Source organism: Apostichopus japonicus, chromosome 19, assembly GCF_037975245.1.
Source record: "Apostichopus japonicus isolate 1M-3 chromosome 19, ASM3797524v1, whole genome shotgun sequence".
Lineage (NCBI taxonomy): Eukaryota > Metazoa > Echinodermata > Holothuroidea > Aspidochirotida > Stichopodidae > Apostichopus > Apostichopus japonicus.
The window spans coordinates 10,057,940-10,068,827 of record NC_092579.1 but is presented as its reverse complement, the minus strand read 5'-3'; the positions used below and the strand labels follow the sequence as shown (position 1 = coordinate 10,068,827).

The following is a 10,888-nucleotide window of genomic DNA, read 5'->3' as shown; positions in this document are numbered from 1 at the left end:
CAACAGCATAAATCATCATAGAAAAGCTATTAACTCTTATTATTAAATTATATTTCAGGACTTAACAGATGAACCACATTGATTCTGTGTTTAATGCGAAGATCAAGAATGTTGTTAATATTTATGACCATACCACCATCTCAAAAAAAGGATGAATGTTATGCGTGCTAGCTTAATAAAACAGGGTTCCTTCAAAGAAGACAAGATTATCTCTCTGTGTGTACATACATGAGGACACCAAGAATGTTTTTCATGTGACGATATCATCCTATAGATGAAAGCATGTGTGTTATGTGATATTACTTTAAAAATAACCATTGAAACAGAGCTCCCATAAGGAAATGAATTCCTTGTATGTGTAAATAGGGAAAACCAAGAATGTGCAATACCATGTGACCAAATCACACTACGAAAGCCTGTGTGTTTCATTACATGCGACATTACTTATAACACCTGAAAGAGAGCTAGCTAGCTCCCATTTGTATGTCAAGTAATGGGGACACTAAATCATGTTTATCATGTGACCTAAACTCTAGATGACACCAAGAAAGCACTATGTATGTACTTGTATGTATTTTAGATCCTCCTGCAAGCAGGAACTCGCCAAGAAGCCTCATTGGCTTATCAAAGTCTCTTAGATTCATATTTAACGTCCATGATTATGAATTGTCAACAACTCTGTAACTGGACGACATACATTTATATAACTCCGGACGTTATCATTGAAAGGCACCGGCATTAACCACTGAGCTAACACTCCTAATGAAAGCCTGTGTGCTTGTACAGTTTGTGACATTACGTATATAACCTGAAAAGAGAGACAACCATTTAAAGAATAAAGCTGAATCGTTTCCATGTATTAATAGGGAAACCAAGAACGTTGTTCATGTGTCCATACCGCACTATAAAGCCCACATATACAGAATGTAACACGAGGGTAACATTCAAAAGACAGCTCCTTTAAGAACACAGATTATTTCTGCGCGAAACGTTGGAGACACCTACGATGTATCCATAGTCGTTATTAAGATGACAATGAGAACAGGTAAAAACCTATGGATGTGTTTTGATGGAGTTGACTCCAAGTTAGCATTTGAAAGAGAGCTCCTTTAACAAAGACGGACCAACATCTGTGTAAGCTACTGAAGAGGCTTGGCCACTTCAAACGGGCAAATATGAAAAGTTCACCGGATGATCGGTACCTGCGAACTTTGTTCTAAATACAGATGCACTTGTCTATTTCTAATAGTTGACAAGCTTGATGGATTCGTCTTTCATCCTTGATGGTCCAGTCCCACTGAATTATAGAATTGCTGCCATATACTGTACTGTAGGTCATGGTGAATACTATGAATGGTGAAAATGAATGCTATTGGAATTGATGTGTGTGTGTGTGTAATGTTTAAGTTGTACAGTAGATAGTTGAGTTGGTAGAAATAAGAATCTGTTAAGTGCAGGTGGGGGGGGGGGGGGGTAGTGGGAAGTCCTACTGTAGAAAATACCAATTGACAATAATATCCAAAGTGTACTGTAGATTTTCCTGTGGGTCTTGGGTCAAAAGAACTCTTAATTAAAAACAGAGGGCCCAAATATATCACTCAAGAATTCCACGATACGTAGATGTAGTTAGTCAGTCGCAGCTTAAATAAAGTTAAATTCTGATTTTTGTTCTGTGGTACAATTTCTATCATCCCAGTCATTAAAAACTATTGTGAGATCGGATCATAACTGTAGCTGTAGATGGACTGAATATAAAAGAGAAACAGACGCATGTCTTTATTAATACTGATCGGATGGATTAATATGAAAAGGCCCTACATTTAAATAGATCTCTAGAACAGTCTTTACTGTAGCAGCTTGTAAGGTATTTAGCTTTTACAGTCTGTTACAGATCTGCAGACGAAATAGTAAAGCGATTTAATTGCAAAGCGGGTTTTCTACAAAAGAGAACGAAAAGAAAAGAAAAAAAAAATAAGACAGAACAGATAAAGACAGTCTTATGACACTTTGAAAATACTCCTTGTTCAGTTAAGTTCCGCATCAAAGAAATAGCTTCCCGTCCAATCTGATTTTCATCTGCTGAACCCTGTTTTTATTTTCCAATCCTCTATCATGCCGTACGCTTCACTAGAGTCTAATCAAATTTCCATCTCCTTCCAAGAATCAAGGAACTAATCCACCATATTTGATAAGATTCTATGTGATGTTTGCATAGATTGGATCTACTTCAATATATGTTTAATAAAATCAACTTCACAGAACCCCTCGGACCATAAAGTCTGAGATCATGAACCTAATAGTTAATAAAACAGATCTCTTTTGTCGATAAATCCAGAGGCAGCGGCATGTCTAGACTTGATGTAGCACAACCAAATAATGTTATGAACAAACCAGGGACCTGACAACATAGTTTAACATTTTGAAAACTTATTACAGCAAACAATATCAACAAGTCGACATTATGGTGAAGTTTTATTCGTGATTTTAGTAATCGCGAGCAATGCAACATCTGCCCTGCTTGAAGTGTGCTAGCAAAATCTCACAACACGTTTTTCACAATTTAAAGGGAATAAAATGACGACCTACTTTTCCAAACCTATGTCCACCTTATCACTTAACTTTTGTTGTGATTTATACTTAACCTAACTGTTACTTTTTAGCGTCCAATAAGAAGTTCAACGATTCATCCTCAGTTATTCTCTCTAAACATTTTTCTTATTTAAGAAACACCTTAGAGGCCGACCATGTGTGAAGACTTAGCATCTAGGAGGTCCTGGGATCGAGCCCTATGTGGCTATAAGTATTGTGGGGTTTCTAATCCAGGAGCAATCCACATTTTCCCATCTAAAATGGCCTTCCAAATCCAACCTGTAAACTTGATAGCCAAGGTAGTGTGGTCATTATAAGCCATTTGGCTTCTTCCACATGTGGCACTTAGGCTGTTAGCATTGTATTAAATATTTACTCCCTTTAGTGCTGCCGGAAATTATCTAAATTTACCTGCACAAAGTTTGCAGTACGGTAAGCATCCTGTACATCCACCCCATCATGACATATAGTTTCTGTACACATCACCATACGGGGAGCCTTAGGAAAATAGGTCATGGTAGCCTTCAGCACGTGTTTCTGTGTGTGTTGACGTCACAATGTAGAAGACTTTCCCTTACAGACGAACGGACGATTAATTAATATCTATTGGGATCGAAAGGAATAATAAAGGAAAGAGGGAATAGTTGAAATAATTCCTTATCAATTCCGTCACGACTTAAACACACAAACTAATGAGATTATAGGTTAAATGGTTCACATAATTCGGTTGGTTCATAGGGGAATGCGATACCAGAAGTGTGGTACACTGGAATGCAATACCATTATGACACTTTGGCTCTGGTCTTTTTGTCAGGTAACCTTTGGTTGAACTTGGGCACTGCAGCACCCTAATCTTGTGTCTAGGGTACAAGCCAACCCCCCAGTGAGTCAAAATATGATCTTTCTGGAGATTGATAATTGTTGCTATGACAACATACACAACAGCTTTTCAATAGTCAAACATTCTTATAGTGAATATGTAGTTCACAGCTCGTTATCATCGTAGTAAAACAAACGTGCTTTGTTCAGCTGTAGTCTTATAATTCAATTAAATAACAGGCTACCAATGAAATCACTTCAACAAGAAAATATATCTAAGTGAAGAAATGAAAATCGGGGCTGGATAATCATTATACTAAAAACAAATAAAAGAAGAAAATATCTAATCAACTTTATAAAGAAAAGGAGGATATTCAACATCCCAGTTAAGGTTCATTCAAAGTAAAATTTCAGGATGGTTGTTGATAGGGTACAGTAATTTTATGGCCAGTTTAACAGGCTAGCGAGAGTCCAGTAGGCTGTTTGGAACTGATATTTTGAGGAGTGAAGTAAATTTAAATAAAGTGGAATTGGGCAGGAAATATAATGAAGAGGCAAATCTTGGAGAAGAATAATCGATTCAGTTCAAGGATATCTAAAAACAGACTAAAACACAGATTTCTTACTCAACTTGAAAAGGCAGTACCTTTGCTAATTATTGTGTAATGAGCATTACCTGGCTCCCCAATACAAAAGCACTTTTGTTATCTACCTCGCTCACGATAAATTAGATGTCATCCCAAGATGATATTTACTTCCCGGTTATAATCATAATAATCCTCTCTCTAATGCTAGGTCTACCATTTTGAACTAGGGCAATATTCTATACTTTCAAATAATAAAACAAAAATTCACCCAAAACCAACAGGATGAATCCTACTTCTGAGAAAGATCAATGAATGAATACAATCCACATTTATCAAACCACAAACATATTTTATAGTCAAGTTTGATTGAATTTTGAAGTCAATTTGGACGTGAAAATGTAGAATACCTATAGTACAGTAAATCTAACCTATATCAACAATAACCACCTCAGTCAGCGTGAATGAAAATTTTTTCTGAGAAAACAAATCTGAAATTGCCAACATGCAAGGATACAAGCTGCAATTTTTGAGTGAGAGGTTATTTTGTGTCACTCCAAATTATTATCAGTTAGGCATACATTATGGGGATACCCTGAATGAAGTCATTAAATTTCCATGAACATAATGAGCACTTTCATTGCATATTATATTCAGACATACAATTTCATATTTTTAAAGCACTTGCCAAAAAAAAAAAAAAAAATGCACATGCTTAAAAAAAGATACTGATTTAAGATAAGTTCTCACTGGAATAGCCCTGTATTTGGAGGCCAGATATCCTTCTAAACTTTGGCGAACTTTTCCCTTGAAAATATCCTAGAGGAGTAGATTATTGGGTGGTCACTCTGGCCAAACCATTGTAATATTCATGTGCATACACCTAAACTGAATACCCAACATTATAACTCAGAGATGTATGCAGTTTCAACAGGTTGGCTATTCTTAACCTTCTGACTTAACTTAACATTTTGTTGAATTCAGAAGAAATTGTTTATGTCTAGATTCATGGTTATGATGCCATAATGGTGGACTTTGAATAAGTAATTATCTTTTCAGGTACCAGCAGAGACTATTGAATTTTCCACCACAAAGTTGTGACTAATTGTACATTTACATACAGGCTTTTAATGGAATTGAGGGACAAAAGTGATATATTTATTTGATACTTACTGGGATGTCAAAAGCATCTTGTAGTATATACTAGTTCCTATGTCAACATCTGCTTATTAAAATCACTATGTAAATATTGTTATCTGAAGGTAAATAAAGTTTATAATCTATCTTGCATATATGTAGGTTACTGGGGCATAATAAATTATAAGTACAAATAACAGGTGTAAAAAACCAAGCCAATACTAGGAGTTAACCATTAAACTTCTTCCATTCTGATATGAGACAAGTGACTTGTATGAATCTGACTTTCACAAGATGTGACAACTCTGCCCCCTCCCCTATCCAGTACTTAAGTCCATGTCAGTGGTAAGAGTAACATGTCCCTTGTTGGTGTTAAGACTTTACATGTCCCTGTTAGTGATAAGAGTATACATGTCACTGTTGGTGTTAAGAGTATACATGTCCCTGTTGGTGGTAAGAGTATAAACGTCCTTGTTGGTGGTAAGAGTATACATGTCCCTGTTGGTGTTAAGAGTATACATGTTCCCTGTTGGTGTTAAGAGTATACATATCCCTGTTGGTGTTAAGAGTATACATGTCCCTGTTGGTGATAAGAGTATACATGTCCCTGTTGGTGATAAGAGTATACATGTCACTGTTGGTGTTAAGAGTATACATGTCCCTGTTGGTGGTAAGAGTATAAACGTCCTTGGTGGTAAGAGTATACATGTCCCTGTTGGTGTTAAGAGTATACACGTCCCTGTTGGTGTTAAGAGTATACATGTCCCTGTTGGTGATAAGAGTATACATATTCCTGCTGGTGATAAAAGTATACATGTCCCTGTTGGTGATAAGAGTATAGATCTCCCTGTCGATGATAAGAGTATACATGTCCCTGTTGGTGTTAAGAGTATACACGTCCCTGTTGGTGTTAAGAGTATACATGTCCCTGTTGGTGATAAGAGTATACATATTCCTGTTGGTGATAAAAGTATACATGTCCCTGTTGGTGATAAGAGTATAGATGTCCCTGTCGATGATAAGAGTATACATGTCCCTGTTGGTGTTAAGATGTATGTCCCTGTTGGTGTTAAGAGTATACATGTCCCTGTTGGTGTTAAGCATATACATGTCCTGTTTGTGATAAGAGTATACATGTCCCTGTTGGTGATAAGAGTATACATGTCCCTGTTGGTGATAAGAGTATACATGTCACTGTTGGTGTTAAGAGTATACATGTCCCTGTTGGTGGTAAGAGTATAAACGTCCTTGTTGGTGGTAAGAGTATACATGTCCCTGTTGGTGTTAAGAGTATACACGTCCCTGTTGGTGTTAAGAGTATACATGTCCCTGTTGGTGATAAGAGTATACATATTCCTGTTGGTGATAAAAGTATACATGTCCCTGTTGGTGATAAGAGTATAGATGTCCCTGTCGATGATAAGAGTATACATGTCCCTGTTGGTGTTAACAGTATACACGTCCCTGTTGGTGTTAAGAGTATACATGTCCCTGTTGGTGATAAGAGTATACATATTCCTGTTGGTGATAAAAGTATACATGTCCCTGTTGGTGATAAGAGTATAGATGTCCCTGTCGATGATAAGAGTATACATGTCCCTGTTGGTGTTAAGATGTATGTCACTGTTGGTGTTAAGAGTATACATGTCCCTGTTAGTGATAAGAGTATACATGTCCTGTTTGTGATAAGAGTATACATGTCCCTGTTGGTGATTAGAGTATACATATTCCTGTTGGTGATAAAAGTATACATATCCCTGTTGGTGATAAGAGTATAGATGTCCCTGTCGATGATAAGAGTATACATGTCCCTGTTGGTGTTAAGATGTATGTCACTGTTGGTGTTAAGAGTATACATGTCCCTGTTAGTGATAAGAGTATACATGTCCTGTTTGTGATAAGAGTATACATGTCCCTGTTGGTGATAAGAGTATACATATTCCTGTTGGTGATAAAAGTATACATATCCCTGTTGGTGATAAGAGTATAGATGTCCCTGTCGATGATAAGAGTATACATGTCCCTGTTGGTGTTAAGATGTATGTCACTGTTGGTGTTAAGAGTATACATGTCCCTGTTAGTGATAAGAGTATACATATTCCTGTTGGTGATAAAAGTATACATATCCCTGTTGGTGATAAGAGTATAGATGTCCCTGTCGATGATAAGAGTATACATGTCCCTGTTGGTGTTAAGATGTATGTCACTGTTGGTGTTAAGAGTATACATGTCCCTGTTAGTGATAAGAGTATACATGTCCTGTTTGTGATAAGAGTGTACATGTCCCTGTTGGTGATAAGAGTATACATGTCCCTGTCGATGATAAGAGTATACATGTCCCTGTTGGTGTTAAGATGTATGTCACTGTTGGTGTTAAGAGTATACATGTCCCTGTTAGTGATAAGAGTATACATGTCCTGTTTGTGATAAGAGTGTACATGTCCCTGTTGGTGTTAAGGGTATACATCTGTCCCTACTGGTAGTATGTGTCCACAATTAATGTAATTTATGCATCAACCTTTTCTTCCTTATATCTGCACATTTATAAAGTGCCAATATTCATCAGTTTGTGCTTCTAGATTAAGATACCTAGTTATAGCTGGCATGTTGTTGTATTTACTAGATGTAGATTCTACTAACTTCTACGGTAGCCTCTAAAGACCACCACTACATGTCATATTACTGTATGTTATACAAGTCCAAACTGCCCGTTCTGTAATGTTTTTTTGCTCCCTGCTTGGCGGACACTGAACCACCGTACTATCATGCTGTTGTTGACATCCATGACAAACTTGCAAGATAAATTGGAAGCTCACTAAAAGGCTAACTGCATCTAGTACAAATTACTGGTTTCGTCTTTTACGGCTCACCAAAGGGGGGAATGATGTATCGATAGTCTTAATCCCTTCCTTCATTTCATAATGATCATGTGATGACTGATTCTCAGTAAACCAGATTCTTACAATGCCAGTCCACTGGGGCTTGGCGGTAGAAGGTCAATAATGCCAACAGATCTCGTATCAGATAGCAGAGAACGACTTCTAAAAAAGAGAGCAACGTCCCACTTTGATAGTTTACGGAGATACAGGCCTCTCCGTCTCTACTCAAGATCGAGAGCTTTGAAGACGCACGAGCGACACCGCTGGTGACTAATTGGTTTCTAAATAAAAGCATTACCCATGTTGCCAGTTCACAGGGATGGAGATAACCAAAGACGTCACAAAAAATCACAAAGCAGATATGACAGGCCTGCCTGGTCTAGGGTTCTTTCTTCGGGTGAGGGACCCTGGACCGCTGCTTCTCCACAAGAGTTCGACCTACATAGTACTATGGTAGCTTTTGTGCAGTTAGGCGAGGGGAATTCATTAGGGGTTTAACAGCTCCGCTGAGACTGCAGTTTGACGTCTTCAAATGTTTCTGTGTGTTGTCTTAATGACAAGCTTTAAAGGCATCTGATAGCAGAGAGAATATGAGGCAACACCTTGCTGACAGCTGCTGAGCTTATCACAACTCCATTTAGACAGTTCAGCCTCCACACTGCTGCATATGAGCTATTTTTATAGAGTCGTAAAAAAGTAAGGTGAACATTTTACCCATGGTTAAATCCAGCCAATAAATGCAAAGGAGCCCCAGAGATGCAAAATTGTCCATTGTTGAGTGGAGGTACCCTTGTTAGACTTGGTTATGTCTCTGGCTGTGAGGTTTAACAACAAATTACAAGGGATATTCAAACTTTATCACTGTTCAATTGTAGAGAAAATGGTTTGGTAAAAGAAATATTACAGTTATTTCCAATTTTACTTGAACTGGGTATGTTTGACGAAAAATCTACTGTGTCCAGATGTACAGTACATGTATGCAAAACTATTTTAAATATACCAATATATAAACTGCAATGGGACTACTTGAAAAATTGAAATACTGTGAATACTACTACTGTACTGTACATATGGTGCACCATGGTAGACCTCATGTTGATCTGCTTGCTGATAGAGCTAGGATGAAATCAGATTGATCCAGAGAAGATGAGGTAAATAAACCAGACCACAAAGTGAGACCTTCCATCAGTAATAAACAATACAGATCTCAGATAGAAAAACCACAAGGAATTTGAGACTTTCTCCTGACATTAGAGACATTTCAGAGGTATATGATTTTAAATTGTGATAGGATAGATGGATAGGTCAGGATCAGTAATGAGGCATTCTAAAATAGCAACATGAAGGTTGGAAGAGCCACTCAACCAATTAGATTTATGATTACCAGATGTCAGAAGGGGGTTCTGTCCCATCCCCATGGCAACCGGAGTGATGGGTGAATACGTCACGAGACTTGACGGCTAGAACTGTAAGCCTGCGAGCTATGAGAGGGAATAACGAGGTGACGATTAAAGTAGCTCGTTTACAATCAATAAGGAGAAGAAAACAACACTTTGGAATCATTTCTATTCTCTTAATTCTTATTAAAGCACCTAAGTAGTGTCTTTGGTTGACACTTTTAGTCTTTTACCAAGTATCCTATATAGTAAAATAGCATTGAAGCAATTGATCAAACAAAGCATTATCCGCTCAGAATTTCTTGTCATATCGGAATAACTTGACATTTAAAATAAGTACTTCACAGATTTGGTTTGATCCTCAACATTTTGTCATCCAGGCACTTTTCATATATATATACTGTACTAGTGTTAATATTAAGCATACGGAAAGCATATATATATTGAAATTCTTCTCATCATTGTTTAACTGTTTGAAATGAATATTCATGAATGACATGAAAGAAGCTCATACCTTTTACTTGTGTGACACATTTTTTTGTTATTTCAATTGCTTTCTTGCTTTGTATTGGTGGCTACAATGGAGCGACAAGGCATAGAGTATTAAGCTTAGTATCAATGAGACCCCAACCAATGATCTTTGGTATCAAAAATAAATATCCAGTTTGGAATCTTCCGGGAGGACTGTTATATGCAAATTAGCCCATTTTTAAGTACACAGAAAGCAGACAAATCCTTATGACAAGAGGTACAAAATGAAGGTCCTGCCTATACAGATAACTGGCAAATGATGGTAAAAACCTTTGATATCATTAGACAAGTCAAAATCCAATCAGAAAATACTGGAAAGAATAAGATTTCTAAATAGAAGTTCTATTTACTAAATTATATAGCGTATATCACAGCTAACTTATCACATGAGTTTGGGATCTCAAATACGGAGAGCTCTCCAGCTTTAGAGAGAGAGTCCAGAGCCATCAATAACATCGTACACATTCAATGTCAAGTATGATTATAATTGCAAATGTCAGACCAGGTCAATGAATTATATATAATTAAACAAACACAACTCTTTTATGTCACTGTGTGGTTGTATCAACATCTCTCATTAAGTATACAGTCTAATGCCTGTGAACATCCATGGCACATAAATAACCTTGCAACCCAGATCTGTTCAGATACGCATAAATGAGGCACATTTTATACCTTTCCCTTTCTGAGCATCGGCCTTTACGTACTCTGACGTCAACAGACATTCCGAGCGCGAAACAACTGAAAGAGCGGGCATTTATCGATGTCTAAACATCCCTCCATAAAGTAGAGCGACCAGTTACACGTCCGAAATCCCCTGATGTAGGTCCGCTGAGCTAACTAAGGCCCAGAGCTTACATCATCCCCAAGGCAAAGTGCCCATCAAAACCTGACAGGGTTCACTCTAGGAGAGTAGCTGTTTGGTCATTGTACTTCCCCACGACATCTGGTA

The 10,888-nt window shown here is 37.4% G+C and overlaps 1 protein-coding gene across 5 annotated transcripts in view; it reads right to left on the bottom strand.

Moving 5' to 3' along the window:
* Positions 1-10,888, bottom strand: part of LOC139959634 (ATP-sensitive inward rectifier potassium channel 12-like) — a 73,367-nt gene that overhangs the window by 16,727 nt on the left and 45,752 nt on the right. The window contains exons 4-5 of one of the 5 annotated variants that reach the window (XM_071957413.1): positions 9,393-9,489; positions 8,723-8,823 (exon numbers count right to left, since the gene is read on the bottom strand). The exons of 3 other annotated variants lie outside the window; for them this stretch is intronic. The gene's annotated coding sequence lies outside the window, so the exon portion shown is untranslated. The remainder of the gene's footprint in view (positions 1-8,722; positions 8,824-9,392; positions 9,490-10,888) is intronic. One more of the 5 variants, XM_071957414.1, reaches the window with a different exon arrangement.